The following is a 19,100-nucleotide window of genomic DNA, read 5'->3' on the forward strand; positions in this document are numbered from 1 at the left end:
CAACCAGTAAGAGAGACGATCACAAACTGCACTAGATGTCAGTTCATAATCAAACTTCAAGTTTATGATGTACACCATCTCCAAGTGTTAGTGATTAGCATACACTCAATCAAATTCTGATAATGTTACACCCAAAAGAATATAAAGAGTGATGCAATCAACAATTACAGTGTCTGCACAAACCGGTACTAATAGAGTAATAAATAGCTTTTGGATGCACTTCAACTGCACAAATGTGAAAGTATGTTGCTGCTGATTCCAAACTATCTTCTTTGTTCTATATAAGGTTAGAAAATGCCACCATGTCTGAACAACAACAACACAACTCCACCGAGTATACTGACAGATCAAATCACAGATAATGGAGATGATACTTTCAGAAAAGATGATGGAGAATTGATCAAAACAATTGCAAGTAACTGAAACAATTCATCAAATTATTACCCTTCAAGCTCTATTTACGACATTCGGTTTTTTATAGTCCCCAGCCGTCTCCAACATCACATGAAAACACATGACAAATTTTAAGGGTAAAAATGAGAAAAATAATTTCCTAAATAAAAGAAGAAAGTGTCTCAACCTTCAACAAACATTTCTGGCATCACCTCTTATCCCTCCGCCTACAACTCCCTACAGAGAATCTGGAATTAGACACCCCTCCATCAACCTCCTCGATGGCCATCACAAACTCCTCTCCCTCCCTCAAGCTGTTTCTGTCCACCATTTTTCAACAAGCATCCACCCCAACTCCAATCCCAACACATGTTGTAGCTACCAATTTTCCCAACTTATTAAAATACAAAAGTCCCTGCTTCTGTACTGAAGGTTTACGAGCTTTTTGAGAAAAACCTGGCAAATGTTTTGCACGATTTTGGAACAATAAGTTTGAAGTGGCTAGTAATCACTACCCAAATAGATTCTCTTTTCTTCATGGATATGAATCACATTCACCACCAGGGGGGCCAATGGTTTTATCCCCACTTTTCCTCCAAACCATCTCTCACCACTGCTGAAAAACCTATTCCAAACTGCCGCCATTGGCAATCTTGAGAGGTTGGATGTTATGGTAGGATAAGGAGGGTTAGGGCAATGATAATTGGAAGGGAGCTTACGAAGCCAGAGCCCATAGAGTATTGGACTATCGGGGAGTAGAATGGTGGCAGGAAGTGAGGAACAAGGGTTGCATGCGCATTTGCAAGAATTCTGCCTTACTAGTTGACGACAGAATGCAGAACTATTGCACAGATGTAGCATTTAATCTTACAAATAGCATCTAACTTCCACTTCACAAGGCACGAGCAATGTCATAAGTATTACCAGAATTAAGGTTTACGGCCACTAAGTGACAGAAGAATTCAAGTCCAAACGCATATAAGATATTCAGCAGTCCAAGGCTCCAAACAACACAAGCATGACGATAAGATCAAAAAATAACAAGAGAATAAGTCATAAACAGTGAAGAACAGGAAGCTCGATTGTTTCAAGGATAGGCAAGATGATGCTAACCACCAAACAAACCCAAGAAAGCTTAAACAAGTAGAAAAGAAAATTGTAAGCATTCTGAAAAACTCACATGCTCTTCTTTCCATTTTGATGGGCTCATTGGGTCCTGCCGAAAGTTCACCTTTGGAGGACCATGATGGTCTGCATCACAAAGAACATCAATGATTTTAGTGAATCACACAAATGCATTATAAAACCATATTTTAAATGCCATAAGCATTAGAGCTCACATTGTTTGCTTGTGGACTGTGGTAGAACATGACAGACAAAGCCAGGAACTCGATATTAGATTTCTACTCACTGTTTTCCCCATTTTCAAGTCACATTCCAATTTTTCTCAGTTTCAAATTGTTGAAGATAAGGTTCAACAATATCTTTTCCATCCAATGTGAACTAAGTTTGAATCAGCAAACGGGTTACAAAACTTGAGCAAAAAGATGGCTATTGATTGCTTTTGTGGCGTTGAACTGCATTCTCAACAAAGACATCTGAAACATAAACTGAAAGCCCTTCCAAAATGAGATTTTCCTTCCATTTCCAACCTTAATACTTGTGTTAGCTGCCTAAGGTTCCCAAAACATCCATGATGGATTTTCAAACCCCAGCCCCTTAAGGGATATTTTTCGTGCACTATTAGCCATCTTGTTTATATTTATCACATATTACTCCATAGAGTATTCCATAGTATATCTCGGTAGCCATTTCATAAGACGGCTGACGGCTCTTGTTATGTGCTTTCAGGTTCCGATTGTCTAATCCACCTTCCTTTTTAATGCTACCAAGCAGTGGTGGAACCAGAATTTTCACTAAGGGGTGGCAAAATATAAAGAAGTAAACACACGAATAAATCAAGGGGAGTCAACATATAGTGATATATACATATAAAATAAAAATTACCAAACTACACAGTGTAATTTTCCTTTGATAAGGTGGCTCCGCCACTGCTACCAAGAGTGTTATCACTGTCTTATCTCTATTTCTTGCCAAACAAAGTTCCTCCTCATAGAGTCACTTCTTTTTCCCACCTTGGCTGGTAAAGGGAATAACAACATGCATCTAGCACATTACCCACCAAGATCACCCTTCCCTATGATGAAAGATATTAACTCCTCCACCTTACCAATCTTTTTTCACACCTGTCCAAAATCACATCCAAAACTTTCTGATATATATTTTGAGTCAAGAGACAATCCCAAATAAGTAGTTGGCAATGAACCCACCTCACAACCAAGGATAGCTGCTAAGACCTGAATATTAGTAACTTCTTTGACAAGAAAAAAGCATACTCTTTCTCCAATTCACATGTAAGAGAAACAAATTGAAAAATGTTCAAGATCAATCTCAAGTCCCTTACTTGAGCAACATCGGCTTCACAAAAACCAAAGAATCATCAGCATTCAGGAGGTGAGAGATCTTTAGATTGTTGCCATCTCAGTTAGACACTTCGCCTTTCGTCCGACCATTTCCCCACTTTCAACCTTCAATATGTTATGAACTCTCCATAGCTATTATATATAAGAAAGCGGCCAGTGGGTCACTTTGCCTTAAACCTCTATCAGAGGGGACCTTCTGGAGAACTATTGACAAGACTAACTGATACGAAAGTATATAAAATTAATCCATTTATTCCCGAAACCCAAATCCTTTAGAATCCTTATAAGATTCCAATGATATGGTCATACGCCTTTTCAATAGGATCCATGGGACTTGACTTTCAAGCGTGGTGTCCACACATTCATTGGTAGCATCAAAAATCAGACGGCCCTGGATGAAGGCCATATGATGTTCATCCACAAGTTTATCCACCACTTTCTTGAGATCCTCTTAGCAAATAACTTGGAAATAATCACATATACATTGTCTATCGGATTGATTGGTCTGGAATCCCTCGCATCATTCTTTTTTGGGATCAAAGCCACACATAAAGCATTAAAACTATCGTGAAGAATTCCTAATTTTGAAAATTTTGTACTATCTTCATGATATCATCCTTCAAAATATAACATTTCTCGAAGAAACCCATAAAACCCCATCTGGACCAGGGGCTTTAAATGTGGCACACATTTTTAAACTCTCAACGGCTTCATGTTCATCGAACTCTTTCTGCATCCACTCCATCTCCCCTTCTGTGATGCTAGAACAACCCAACAGTCAAGTTAAGTTCGTGTCTCTAATTTTTTGTTTCAACACATGATTGCTAATAGAAGAATACATATTCCTCCTTTATCTCATGTATTTCAGTTATTCTTTCGCCTTGGGTCTCCAGCTTATCAATATGGTTGAACCTTCTGTGTGCACATCCTCTGAATATTACATTTATCTTTACTTAAGCAATGGAGATATACACCGTATTTTTATTGTTTCCAAATGCATTGAACTGTACGTTCATCATTACTTAAGTATTTTTTTTATTGATGGTTGTGATAATTTCTCATTTACATTTGCATCGCCTATATCCCATTTGCTTAAAATTTGAAAGAAAAAAGATGATATAGATACTAAAAATTACATGAATATTGGAGTAAAATTAAAATGGCATGCACAATTAGAAATTGGTTGCAATCCACAACACTAAAAGGCATAATATTATAGAAAATTAATAACAAATTTTACTGGAGTAATACTATTTTATATACGGACAAAATAAAAAAACAAACAAGCAAAAAAATATTAAGTGAAAAGAAAAAACATTTTAAAGGCACAACATTTTTAAAATATGCATGCAACGAGTTGCAATAAGGTTTTACAACACAAAATGATTTTCTTCCTCCAAAAATATAGGTTGCAAAAACGTCAAGTTCTATCTTATATTTTAAGCTAAATGACAACGTCAAGTTACAAGAGTATTGGCGTCTCCTCCTATGATTCTTGCAATCCTACTTCCGTTTGTGTATCCTCTTGTGTATTTGGCACAACATTTAAATCAGACAAAAAGTAACTCTTTGAAGATGTCTCAACCATTGAATAGGTTGAATTGAGATGGAGGTCAGGTTCAACTGGCAAATTTATCTATTTAGATCTATTTGAATTGATTTATCTAGTAGCCATGTTTAGTTCAATATTTAAAAAGGTTAAGCCTTTCTTTTATAAGATATTTTCATTGAAAATGTTAAACCTTTTCTATAAGATGAATAAAATTTGCAATTGAATTTTGAATAACGAATGAAAATTTGGCTCCAGCTAAATTTTAAGTTAGAAAAGAGAATGAAAAGTTTGATAGAATAGAACTTTGCTTCAGCAAATTTGTCTATGTTAAAATGAAAAATGGAGAAGGTAATTTTGGAAGTCATTAAGGAGAGTTAGAATTGATCAAAAGGCAGTTAATCAGCAAGTATTAATAGGGAAAAGGTTAATAAGCTTGAAAGATAATTAATCTAGTGAGTAGGGAAAAGATTAATAAGCTTGAAAGATAAGTAATCTAGTGAGTATTAGTAGGAGTAATAAAGTATGAGTAAATGTATGTGTAATTTAATATATCATACTAATACGACACTTAAAATGGAATGGAACGGATGGAATATGAATTCCCCTTTACTAATTTAAGTGATTATGTCCCACATTAATAGCCTGTTTGGCCAAGCTTCTAGCATGCCAAAAGTGCTTTTTTTTTCAAAAAAGTGCTTTTTTCCTCAATTTGAGGTGTTTGGCCAAGCTTTTTTTTGAAAAAAAAGTGTTTTTGGCTAGAAGCAGAAGCAGTTTTGAAAAAGCAGAAAAAAGTAACTTCTCTCCGGAAGCAGAAGCAGTTTTGACTTTTCTTCCTACCAAAAATACCCTTTGCAAAATATTATATATACCAAAATAACCTTACTTAGTTTAAACTATTAAGTAATATAAAATGACTTTTGGGATGAACTTTCATATTTATTGGATGATTTTTGATATATTTAAATTATCTTGAAAGAATAAAGTACTTTTCAATTTTATTTTTATATTTTACTTAAATAAAATAAAAAACTTAATTATTATCTTTAATAATAAAAATTTATAATTATTTATCTACTTATATAATATTAACTATTAAGCATCTCTCTTCATGTTATTATTTGTAATTTGACACATAAAAGTATTTTTTTAAAAGCTTGGTCATACACAAATTATTGTTCAAAGGTGATTTTTAAATTAATTAGCCAAACACAAACTGCTTTTCTACGAAAGAAGCATTTTTCCAGCTTGGCCAAAAAGGCTTTAAGTCTAATAAAACAAAATTCTACTACTGACGAAACGAAACGCCAATACTGAATATAAGTCCAATGTTTCATGTTAAAGTTCCAGAAATTTAAACAAAACTTATCAATCAATCAACTACGCTAAGGCTCCTCTATATCAATTCCACTCCTCACGCTAAATTCATTCCAATACAATTTTTAAAAAAATCTAGTGAAGAGGAAAATTTACCACCGCCACCAGCTAGACCGCGCCGCTGGATAAGGAGGGCGCCTTCGCTCGTAGTGTTAACTGATCTGTAAGCGGAGAGCCGAGAGAAAGTTGCGGCTTGCCGCGCCGCCGCCGTCCACGCTGCCATATTTTAGTGTTTCAACGATCGAAGAATTTCTCTGTGATTGTGGAGATGAAGAGTTGCACAGCGACGCAAGTTACCAGAAATGCGTACGATAAATGGCCTTTTCGTATGATAAATGTTCTTGAATTAGCATCCTGGGTCTTAGGCCTAGACTTGTTTTAGCAACTCGGCCTAACCCAATATAAACTAGTAGTAGTGAACCCATCACAAAAGATCTTTACACATATAGCCGCTTGGATTGGGAGAAATTCAAAAATAGCCAGATTTACAAGTGAACTGAAAAATAGCCACAGTTTCAAAAGTAATCTAAATTTAGCCACTTTTCATGTAAAGATAAATCTGAACGAAAACACTGTTCAAAATCTGAAAAATATTCCAGCATAATATACTGGAGTTCCAGTATATCCACTTTTCATGTAAAGATAAATCTGAACGAAAACACTGTTCAAAATCCGGAAAATATTCCAGCATAATATACTGGAGTTCCAGTATAATATACTTGTCACCACCCAAACTAACCCCTGTTTCAGTATAATATACCGGTCCAGCATAATATGCTGGAAGTTCATATACAGGTGCTCCAATCTCCAGTACATTATGCTGGAACTTTACGCGTGTTGAAGTTCCAGTATAATATGTTGGAAGTTCATAAACATGTGCATCAATCTCTAGTATATTATGTTGGACCGGTCCGTATTGCAGCAAAATAGTGGCTATTTTTTAATGACTTTGCAAACGTCGGTTATTTTTTAATTACCAGTCCGAAAACTGGCTAGCCCGTGCTATTTTTACGCTTGGATTCAGTGTTTATTTTTTGAGTCCATTACTCAAATGGTCACTCAACAATCCCAAATTATATGCTAAAGTCACTTTTCTTTCGTTTGTAACAACAAAGTCACTTAACTATGCACATAGCACTCAGAAGGTCACTCAACTAGATTTTTCAAATTTTTGATTGTCAAATACCTATTTTACCCTCTAAATTATTATTTTTTTTAACTTTTTAAATATTTTAAGTTTTTTCTCTTTTTAATCTATATTGTGGACTTACCTATAGAAAAATATATTTTATTTATAAAATAAAAAATAAAAAATTAGTTTTCAGCTCATATAATTACGGAATAATAATATACTTGAGAATAATTTTCAACCATATATAATGTATATTATAAAAATACCTTTATTTAAATAAGTATTTTTATATTAAGTGTATGGAATATATATTTTACAACCTTTATTTTCTTTCATTCTCAATTGTGTAAATAATTTTTTTATTTTTTGTTGTTAATACTAAAATTATTACGAATAAATTATTCTAATTAATTTTTTTACTATGCTCATTATTTGTTATTCCAGCATTATATATGCTTAAATAATTTTTATTTTTTAAATTTATAAATAATTTATTTATTATATAGGTAAGTCCATAATATAAATTAAAAAGGGAAAAATTATAATATTAAAAAGTTAAAAAATAAATAAAAAGAAGATAACTTTTTATAATTTAGAGGGTAAAATAGGTATGTGACAATCCAAATTTTGAAAAATCTTGTTGAGTGACCTTTTGAGTGTTATAGGCATAGTTAAGTGACTTTGTTATTACAAAAGAAAGAAAAGTGACTTTAGCAGATAATTTGGAATAGTTGAGTGACCATTTGAGTAATGGACTCTTATTTTTTCTAGTTGGTATACATAGATTATATACTGATTATATACAGTTATACACATATATACATATATTTTCTGATTATTTATAGTTTAAGCGGTTGCAAGCAACTATTTAGGTTAATTTATACGCACTCCATTTTTTTTTAATGTGATAGTATTTGAAAGTAAATGAAATTTAAAATATTAATTTGGCTTATGTAATAAATGATGATGGAAGAAAATATTAAAATATTGTTGAAAGTGATAAACATCACATCAAAGTTAAAATATGAATTTTTTTAATAAATTTAAATTCATGAAAGTTGCGAAAGCTGTAAAGAAATAGGTGGTGTCAAACATTTTGTGATGTCTCTAAATGGAAAGAGTGTTACAAAATTGAATAAGGATGGGGTAGTTTTTTTATTTTCTCAATTTTTATGACATACTGTTTAGTTTAAAACATCGCAAAAATGTTTTCTTTTTTGTTGAGGAAATTGGAATATTTATATATTAATATATACCTAGAATTTGTTTAGCATATCACAAACCATAGATAAGTCCCGTATGACATTTAAGTTCCCCTTACCAGCTAACCTAATACAAAATGGTTGGTATTGCTCTATTATTGATGTTATTATACATAACTTTCGCAAGTTTCTAGAATTCAAATATATAAGTAATTAAAGTGAAATTTGATGTGATATTATCCTTTTAAAATTATGTTTTACTATTATTTTAAATATTTTTATTGTGCTACTTAGTTATATAATACTTAAGTCAAACTAATCTTAAATTTGCAATCCAGTTAAATGATATCATATAAAATGTGGCATAGAGAGTAATTGTCACGACCCAAACTCTAGAGCCATAACCGGCACTCGGGCCATACCCGCCGAGTACCAACGTACATTTTATCTAACCTTTCTTATTATCCATAAGGGCCGACGAGATCAACATAAATTGTAGACATGAATCCTAAACAACCAACAATGACAGATAATGGCATGAACATATATAACATAGGCTGACAAGGCTGTCATGAAGCTATATATAAGGTACGAGCCGACAAGCTGCCATGAGAAACTATACAACAAAATTCAGCCGACAAGGCTATCCAAACTATACATAAGTCGACACCTGTCTATGAGCCTCTAAAGGAACATAAGTGCTGCAACATTGTCGGAACAGGGCCCGACTTACCCATAATGTCTATAACAAAAATGCATATCAAGACCACGGTAAGTCCAGAGAAGGGATCTCGCCAATAACTGCTGAACTGGACAGCCTACTGTGGTGGAGGAGCTTTGTCTACCTGTCGATCAGGCCCTGCAATACGACATGAAGCGTCCACAAATAAAAGGAACGTCAGTACGAATAAAGTACCGAGTATGTAAGGCACGAAAGCATAAATAAGAACTGTAATATAAAGAGAGATAGAGAAGATACAACCTGTAACATTTGAGTGCTTCTGAGGGCGACTGACATGAAATTCATATATATATATATATATATATATATATATATATATATATATATACTTTTTAAAAACATACACCTCTGTGGGCATCATCATTATCATATCGTACTTCAGCCGTAATAGGTTCGGTAAAAATATACCCGGCCATCATAAGGCTCGGTAGAATCGTACCCGACCACGTAGAGCTCGGTAAAATCCAACTGATCAGTGGCTGCACAATAGGTGCCGTACCGGGCCGACTATAGCGCGGCTCAGTAAAGTAAAATAGGTATATATATATAATGTATGTTGGACTCATTGGAATCACATTCTGAACCTTTCGGAGCGACGTAAGGTCAGTATCTTTCGTACATGTTATTAGGACTAAATCTTCATCATTAATCTTATAAGAATCATGAAGTACCAACAACATTGATAACATAAGAATAAGAGAAGCAACATCAATATCAATCGTTCCATAAGAAGGGAAATAATATAAGTACTACTAGCTTCTAAGAGTGGAGTATCTTTGGAAGCGCATTCATTACATTATGTACAACCAGAATCGTACAAAAAAAGGAAAGGGATAGCCTCACAAACCTTGTATATACTGCCCAACCTCAAGCTATGTAAATGTCACGACTCCTTAGTCTACAATAGAGAAATGATACTATCGTTATCGTTTAAGCGTTGTAACTATTATATATCGATCGCAACCTATTTTATGATGAAACATACAACACCTTCCCTATTATATGAATTTTCACAAGTTAAAACAATCACCAAACATACCAAACAAATATCAATAATAATCATATTAAGCCTCCCAAAACAGTCCACCAACCAACAACATTATTAACAAGCCATTCGATAGATATCTCATAAGTTCTAGCTTCAACGACTTAGCCGCAACTTGGATAATCTTAAATACATGAAGAGTAAGAGGTTCCTTACCTTTAAACAGATAGAACAACTCCAATTTGACCTTACTTCACCACAAAATATCCTTCCAATGCTGCCACAAGAACCAGGAAGCAAAACTAGCAATCAATTCGGATTTTTCGGCACTAGAATCAATTTGGAAGACTTGAAATTACCTAGGGCTGATATTAAAAGCTTGAGATAGTATTTTATAGAACTTAAACCACTTAAAACAACCTCCCACATGAGCTGGAACCACTCAAAAATCAGCATCAACAAAGAAGAACAAGAAACTCACTAGCGCCACAGGATTCCCGACACTTGATTTGTGTTGTTTGCCCTTTGTTTGGGTCTTGAGAGAACCTTGATAGAAAGTTTTTAGGTGTCTAGGGTCTGAAGAGAGTGAAAACTATTGAGTTAAAACGGGCTTATGGTGTCTCATATATATCAATATATCTCAACCGCCTAAGTGAGTCCCATAGAGAGCTGCTTGCGCAGTCTCGCGAAAATGCGAATATCTCTCTACCCCGAGGCCGTATCGATGAACGGTTTAATGCATTGAAAACTAGATTCGTAGGTCTTCAATTTGGTGAGTATATAACCTCGTAATTCCAAGTACATTGAGATAAAATCTTAGTAATATTAGACCTAAATTTTAAGTAAAATTATGAACGTAAGTTGCGACAACTTTTGTCGACTTTTATTTCATAACTTGCTTGACTTCAAGACTTATGATACGGATATTATCTAATTCAAATACCTTAAAATACGACCTCCTTAGCATATTAAGCACATCTAGTTTTACCCTAAAATACAGGTTACAACATCTTTGATTCGTTTTACTTCTAACTTGTAATACTTGTTAACCACTCTTATAAACCCTTGTATCACTTAAGACCAATAAGATTAACTTCTTATAATCTCAAAGATAATTTCTTCTCGGATTTACATCGACTAACTTACGGCATGATTTAACGTACGCGAATATGGGTTGTAACAGTAATAAAAAGGAGAGCAATCAAATAATATAGTATGCAAGAAAAATGAATGTGATGATAATCACATCAAATATTTCAAGTAAAAAATAGTATATTACTAAAAGGATGTAGGCATAGGCAATGTAAATACTCAAGAGTAGTCTATTGATAATAAATAATATAGTAAAATACCAAAATTTTCGATCCAGGTTCCAGTCAGAATAGCTGAGTAGGCTCTCTTATATGTGCCATCGTGAACTCCTATTTTGATTCAGCATTGAAAGTCAAGATTTGAAGTTTAAGGTCTAGTCATTTTAAGTTATTAGATTGTAAATTAATAATTTATACATATCTTAACACAAATATAGAGTTTGGACGGCCAACCCATAACGGTGGTGACACACTTACACTTGTGGAGATATATTTCTCGGCTTGATTTTGATGCTACCAAACCATTACACCAAGTATTACTCAATCACAAGCTACTGAAAATGCATATGAAAAAGTATGCTAGATGTATCAACCATACTTTGCAAAACTGTAAGTTGAGAGATTAGGCAAATTTCGTGTTTGTTTCGATTTAAACAAATTCGCCCAGCATGAGATTGACAAGTGGCTTTAGTTTGCATTTGCCAGCAGAGTTGGACTTGTTAAAAGGTGGAGAGGAGACTCGAGGTTTTTATTATTGTTATACCTTTCCGGCCCAACTCCTTGTCTCAATCATTATGCTAGTCAACCAATGGCAGCTAGAACATAAGTTACGAGTTCAGCCAGACCCAATAACTTTTAAGTATATAAAGGTAATGTTATTGAAGTCCGTAAATGTGACACATGAAGTTGTCCATTTCTTGAAGAATTGGTGGTTCATGGATCGAGAACGCTTGTAAGTTTGGAAGTTGTTGGTCCTTCCCTCAAGTTGAAACACTTGGTCATATGGTACTTGCCCCAATGTAAAATCACTTAAAATCCATGATGCAAACCTTGTAACACTTGGGACTTCATGAGGACATAAATTATTTCTTTTGAATGTTCCTATGTTGATTGAGTTAGACATTATTGTCCCCTTCACACGTACTTTGGATACCATATTGGCTCGGGTTTCCTGTGTTCTCTCTCAACTGCTAATGAAGGATTAGAATATCCGGGGCACTACAAGTTTCTTGAATTTACCAAGCTCAAGAAATTCGCCGTACGTGTTCATGTACCGAAAGACATAGTCTCTTATAGCATCTTTGGCCAAGCTTCTAAAATCAGCTAATTTTGAAAAACGCTTAACAATTAGTGTTTGATCAAACTTTTAAAAAGTACTTCTAAGTATATTTTTCTCACAAGTATTTTTCAGAAAAGTTCTTTAGGAAGAAACTATTTTTTCCTGCTTCTAAAGAAGTGTTTATGATTCTACTCAAAAGTATTTTTTTTTCTTCTAAAATCTTGGCCAAATACCTCAACTATGGGGAAAACAAAACTTAGCCAAACAGGCTATTAGGTTGCGTGTGATAGGAGCTGCTCCGCTGCTGAAGGAATTTGAATTAAAGTTGTTATGGTTCAACCCCTTAAGGTCTAAAAGAGAGTGTAGAAAGTCGTAAGATGTCCTCTCCATCACCTCAAAGTGATCAGGTTGTGCAGATACTATGGCCATACCGGTAAACTTGATCTTGTTGCATATTTTCCTGGAAAATGCTAACGCGCTCGAGAAAATCATTTTTGATCCTCGTTCTCAATATGACGCTCGTGACAATGTCAAGAAATTTTGCTAAGCTCCAGCTTGAAGGTGAAGTACCTGCACATGTTGAGTTGGTGATACTGTGAAAGTAAGTTTAATTACGGAAATAATATATGTTTGTTCTCAGTGATAATCTGAAAGTAAGATAATGACGAGTGCAAAATACACACTTAAATTATGCTCGCTAATCAAAGATAGTATAGTATAATATCGTACCCACAGGGATTAGATTTAAATAATATTCTCATAGTTTCTAACTTGATTGCGCTATCCAGGAGGATCAACAGTTGAGATTTATATGATTAATAATTAAATTAACTAACAATCTAAAGCTGTTGACTAGTGATTATCGTGACAAGGAATAAGCAAATAAGGTTATCAGTGGGAGATAGGGTTTTAACAGGATAGGTGCAAGATAATTGTTCGTGCTCTAACTCTAGATAATTCACTTTTAATGTTCAAGTGAGTCTCTCGAATTCACTCAATTATTAGTTCAAAAGTTCAGTAGAAACTCCTCTCTCGATTAAGTCTTAACCTCACGAGATGAACCAAATTAAACATTGTGAAGATATGCAAGAATGCATAATGATTGATCCTTAGGAAAACCTCTTTCGATTATTCTCCTAACTAGGTTTAATCAATGATTCAACTAACGTCTTTCGATTACTTAGAATAATCTATGAACTCAACCAACAATACAATGCAAAGATATCACAAGTTATGCCTCTCTCGATTACATGAACTAGTGAATATAGATACAACAATTAAATCTTCCAAAACGATTCAATACATAAAACTAGAGTTATAATCTACAAACAATCATCAATACACCAAATCCATCAAACTCTAAAGGAAACTACTCCATAGACATGGAATTCATTATAAATATAATTAAAGTATAGGAAAACATAGATTCAATCCAAACTCGAGTCTTGAGTGAGGAAGGAATGATGAAATCCTTATGTTCTTCCAACTCCTCCTTAGCTTCCTTAAGTCGAAAGTATATCAAAAGTCCCCTAAATACGTGTTTCTAGTGTATTTATACCAAGTAGGAACGAACCCGGATGAAACTACCCTCTTTGAGCCGAAGTGAAAAAACCTATAAACTTTTCACACTTCATGCGTCGCACTATGCTACGCAGGGTGCGTAGAATTAGAGTATTTTGCTTGGTTGTAAACTCTCTGAACTTAGCTTGCCTGACAAAATTTTGTATTAATGCCACGCAATATGCCTAGCATTACTGTATTTTTCTGTCAGACCCAAAAACTCCAAGTCTCTCAACTTCTCAAACTTCTAACGAAATTTTGTACTAATGCGACGCTTAATGCCATGCCTTATGTGACGCACTAGTACATTTTACTCTAGCCCTTGTTTTTTCTTCAAACTTTCGTATGCAACGCCGGTCCACGAGTTCCGGACGCGATCCCGATTTATTTCCTTGGGCTTTTACTGAGACTTCACAGCTCCAAATTATTCGATTTAGCTCTAAAACATCTTCTTAACTCAGAATCATTTCTTACAAAGTATAAAACACATAATAAATGCAATACACTAACATTCAAGATCAAACACAAGTAAAATGCAGTAATTTGAGTGCAGACTATGACTAAAACATGTGATTCTAGCCTACCATCAACACCCCACACTTAAACCATTGCTCGTCCTAGAGCAATCAAACTGCACTTCACATAGAGACGATCTTTTTAAACAACTCTCTTAACTCATCACACCAAGAATATTTAGAACAGACTAAGTACTCTAACGTAACATCATTGCCTCAAGATTTGACTCAAAAGCACCACACATTTTTTACAACCCGCTCACTTACTCTAATATAGAGGTCAATGACATTACCTTTTCTTCGTAAATCAAGTGTCCTCACATAACAATAGAGATTAGTTCCATATACAATGAAATTTATGAACAATTAGGAACTCAAGATAGAAAGAATTCACTCATTCTCAGAAATAATATTCACATGTCACAAGAGATGTACTATAGGTTCGTCCGTAGTGTAATACTCTACTAATTGAGCTCATTCAGTCAAGGATCAGGTAGGACTTTATTTGATTGTAATATAGACTGCGGAATGGGTAGGATCTATATATACACACACATCAATGTACTATACCTCCCTAAGCACTTTAATACATATACATTAGTAATTCAGACCCCACACTTATGTCAAATCATAACTCCACTTTCACGTCAATGTACGGCAACTCCGACTTCATTTAAGCACAAATATATCAAGAGTTACCAATATCAAGGAATATTTTTCACAACAATACAACTACTTTTTTTCCTTTTCTTTTTCAATTCAAGTGGCTCTTACTTTTTCAAAACAATGCACCTTTCTCCTATTTCAATAGTTCCACCCAAAAGTCAAACCAACATCCCACACTTTACTTTTTACAAAGTTTATAACAAATTCAAGTGCTCACAAGAGGTAAAAGGTTCAAATAGATGGTCAATCCAAACAAATGGGTAAGGCTTGTAATATGGTTACTAAAGAAATAGGATCACATGCTCAACGGGTTAACTAGGATACACAACAATTAGGCGGGTCACAGATATATAATTGACTCAACAAAGAAATGCCTATATCACTTCCTAGACTAAACAAAACTATTATTTCACTTTGCAAATATATGGAGCAAGTTCTAGACATCATTGAAATGCACAAAATAACACAAAAACCCACACACACCTGGCACATAACTCACTTAGGACCGGATTCATCAAGACACTCTAGTCAAAGCAGTTAAGCAAAGTTAAGATCATATAATTTAAGGTACTTATACAAGAGTCAAAAACTGAGCCTAAGCGTCACAACTAAAGCACTTACTATTCTGAAAGCATAATACAGTCAAGAGATATTGCTTTCATCTAGCACAATGACACAAGATTTTCTACTCCTAAGAAAAGAAAAAAGAACTAACTACACCCGATTCAAGTAAAAACCTTTGGAAAAAAGCTGCGGCACAAAGAAAAACCAAGGGGGAATCATTACACTACCTAAAAAAATAAAAAAAATATAAAAAACAAAACAAAAGAAAAATATTTTGTTCTTTTTCCTTCTACTTTAATCCCTCAAGAAATATGTCGATGATATCCATCGTCGGAAAAAATCGAAAACATTAAATTTTATTTTTTTCCAACTTTTTCTATATCTAACTCATATAACTAACAAAAAAAAAACTAATATATATACATACATACATACATATATACATACATACATACATATATACATACATATAAATATCCCCCACCCCACACTTTAAGTTGTGGCATGTTCCCATGGCACACAATTAAAAAGCATAAGGTAGAGGAAAACTTTCCTGAACATCTAATCGGGGTCTGAGTCGAAGTCGGGCTTCATTCCTCGCGCCCGAACTAATGCACACATCCATGCGGACAATTTTTTCTCGGCCATTTTGGGGTACACCCCACACTTATCTTTCTCGCTCACTGCAACCTTCTCTTTCGAGCCCTTCACTTTTCACTCAACACTTGCTGATGATTTTTCCTTTTGTGCCCCCTTTGCTACGTCCATATTAAAAGTCATAGTCTCCTCACCCACTCTAAGCACGAGTTTTCTCTCGTGTATATCTAATATAGCTCTACTCGTCGCTAAGAATGGTCTTCCTAGGATGAGGGGGACCTCCTTTATTTCTTAATTATTTACTACTATAAAATCCATAGGAAATACGAACTTATCCATCCGAACTAACACATCTTCCACTATCCACTCGGGTGTTATTGTCGTTTGGCCAGTCAGCCGCAAAGATATGGGTCCAGACCTTATCTCTCCAATCTCCTTCTCCAGTTTCATGTAGATAGTTAGAGGCATTAAATTAATTGAAGCACCAGAATCACATAAGGATTTATCAAAATTAATAGTTCCTAAAGAGCAAGGTTTAATAAAACTCCCTGGATCTTCACACTTTTGTGGGAGTTTATTTTGTAATATCGTGCTGCAATGCTCTATGAGCTTGACCACCGAGGTCTCCTCTATTTTCCTCTTTTTCGTAAGGATCTCTTTCAAGAATTTAACATAAGCAGGCATCTGTGAGAGAACTTCTGTGAATGGTAAGTTTACATGAACCTGTTTCAGTACATCCAAAAATCTTTCAAATTGCTTGCCTAGCTTTTCTCTTTTTAGCTTTTGGGGAAAAGGTAGAGCAGGCATATGCTCACTCTCCTCAGGTTCCTCCCTTCCCGAGTTTTCTTCCTTCTTTTTTTCTCAGCTTCTATCTGGCCTTTCTTCTTCTTATCAACATCAATTTTCAGTTTCTCCCCATTTTCTTTTTCAAGTTTCATATCTTTTTGGATTGGGGTGAGATCTTTCAACACTTGCCCACTTTTCAAAGTTACAGCATTCACTGTTTCTTTGTGATTTCTTTCTGTATCAGCCGGGAGCACTCCCGAGACCCTCTCAGACATTAGAATATCTAGTTGCTCAACTTATCTTTCCAGGTTTCGAAAAGATGTGCCCAGTTCTTTGATAGCTGCACCATGGGCGTCAAGCCTCTCATATGTCTTAATAATAAAGGCATTCATCAGCTCTTCCATGCTAGACTGCTTGGACTGTGGAGGCTGATATTGTTGTCTCTGCTTATTTTGAAAACCTTGAGCTCCCTGCCCTTGGGGTATGGAGTTATTCTGCTGCCATGAGTTCAGGCTACCACTTGGTGAATTTCAAGAAAAGCCTGGGTGCCTCTATCCCATAGGATTAAAATTATTGCCACTCTAGTAATTGCCTCTATCAAAGCTCCCTACAACATTTACCACTTCATCTGTAGCTACAACATGACACTCATGCGTTGGATGACCCATTCCACAGAAATCACAAATTGGTGATGATTGGCTCTGGACCTTGGATGAGATCAACTTTCTTATCTATTTTGCCATGGCGTCTAGTTGGGCTTGCACTCCTGTGTTAGAATCTACTTGATGAACCCCAACTGCTTTTCTTTTATCATTACTCTTAGTAGGCCACTAGTTAGCATCTTTAGAGAGCTCATCAAGAATTGCCACAATCTCCTCAGGAGTCTTCTTCATTAAAGGTCTTCCAATTGCAGTGTTCAGAGTTCGTCGTGAGGGAAGTGTCAGTCCATCCCAAAAGTCCTGGAGATGCATCCACAATTCAATCCTATTATGCTGACACTTCCTCACTATCTCCTTGAATCTTTTTCAAGCCTCAAAAACTGTTTTAGTGTCAGTCTGGCAGAAGCTGTGAATCTCCCTTCTGAATTTCATTGTTTTTGCAGCAGAGAAGTATTTGTCAATAAACTTTCTAGTCATATCTTCCCATGTTCTGATTGACCCCGTTGGTAAGCTACGAAGCCAGTGCTTCACGTCATCCTTCAGTGAAAAGAGGAATACCCTTAAGTAGACTGCATCCTTTGATACTCCATTGTATTGGAAGGTGTTCATGATTTCTTCAAAGTCCATCAAGTGAGTATTAGGATCTTCGTTCACCTTCCCTCCGAAAATGCAGTTGTTTTGGATAGTTTGAAGTAAGCCTTGCTTCAACTCGGAATTATTCGCTGCTACTGGTGGAGGTATGACACTGGACAGTCCCTGATTGTAGATTGGTCTGGCATAATCACCTAATGCTCTACCAAGCCTGGGTATAGCAGTCTCAAATTGGTCTTCAATTAAGGGTCGATTTAGATTGAATCTTCAACCCCCATCATCGTTGACGGTCTCCTCAGCAGCTCTACGGGCTGCCTCAGCTACTATCTGTGCATCCTCTTGTCTCTGTTGTGCTGCCTCTCTTGCAGCTAGATCTACTTCGTCTTCACCGTCTTTAGCCATATGTTCTAGGGTTGAAGGTTGCCCCAAAAATTTTCTAGTAAGTTCTTTCTCTTTCCTCAACTATTGCAGACTCTTTTCTACCTCTAGATTGTATGGAATCAATTCCCTTGAAGACGATTGAGTCATACACCAGAGAAGTCAATTTGTTGCCTGCACACGGAAGAGGAAACACGTGAAAAATAATTTTAAAAAAATCCCGAATTAGCACCAAAAACTAATTTGAACACTATTGATTGTCAATCCCCGGTAACAACGCCAAAATCAGACAAGCGTAAAACACACACTTAAATTATGCTCGCTAATTGAAGATAATATAGTATAATATCGTATCCACATGGATTGGATTTAAACAGTATTCTCGTAGTCTCTAGCTTGATTGCTATCCAAGAGGATCAACAATTGAGATATATACGATTAATAATTAAATTAACTAAGAATCTAAAGCTATTGACTAGTGATTATAGAGGCAGGGAATAAGCAAATAAGGTTATCAGCGGGAGAAGATAGGGTTTTGACAGGATAGGTGC

At 35.2% G+C, this 19,100-nt stretch overlaps 1 pseudogene; it reads left to right on the forward strand.

Annotated features, from left to right (window-relative positions):
- Nucleotides 1-8,889: 8,889 nt before the first annotated feature.
- LOC142175308 (uncharacterized) lies at nucleotides 8,890-12,159 on the forward strand (annotated as a pseudogene).
- Nucleotides 12,160-19,100: the final 6,941 nt, after the last annotated feature.

This window comes from Nicotiana tabacum, chromosome 21, assembly GCF_000715075.1.
Source record: "Nicotiana tabacum cultivar K326 chromosome 21, ASM71507v2, whole genome shotgun sequence".
NCBI lineage: Eukaryota > Viridiplantae > Streptophyta > Magnoliopsida > Solanales > Solanaceae > Nicotiana > Nicotiana tabacum.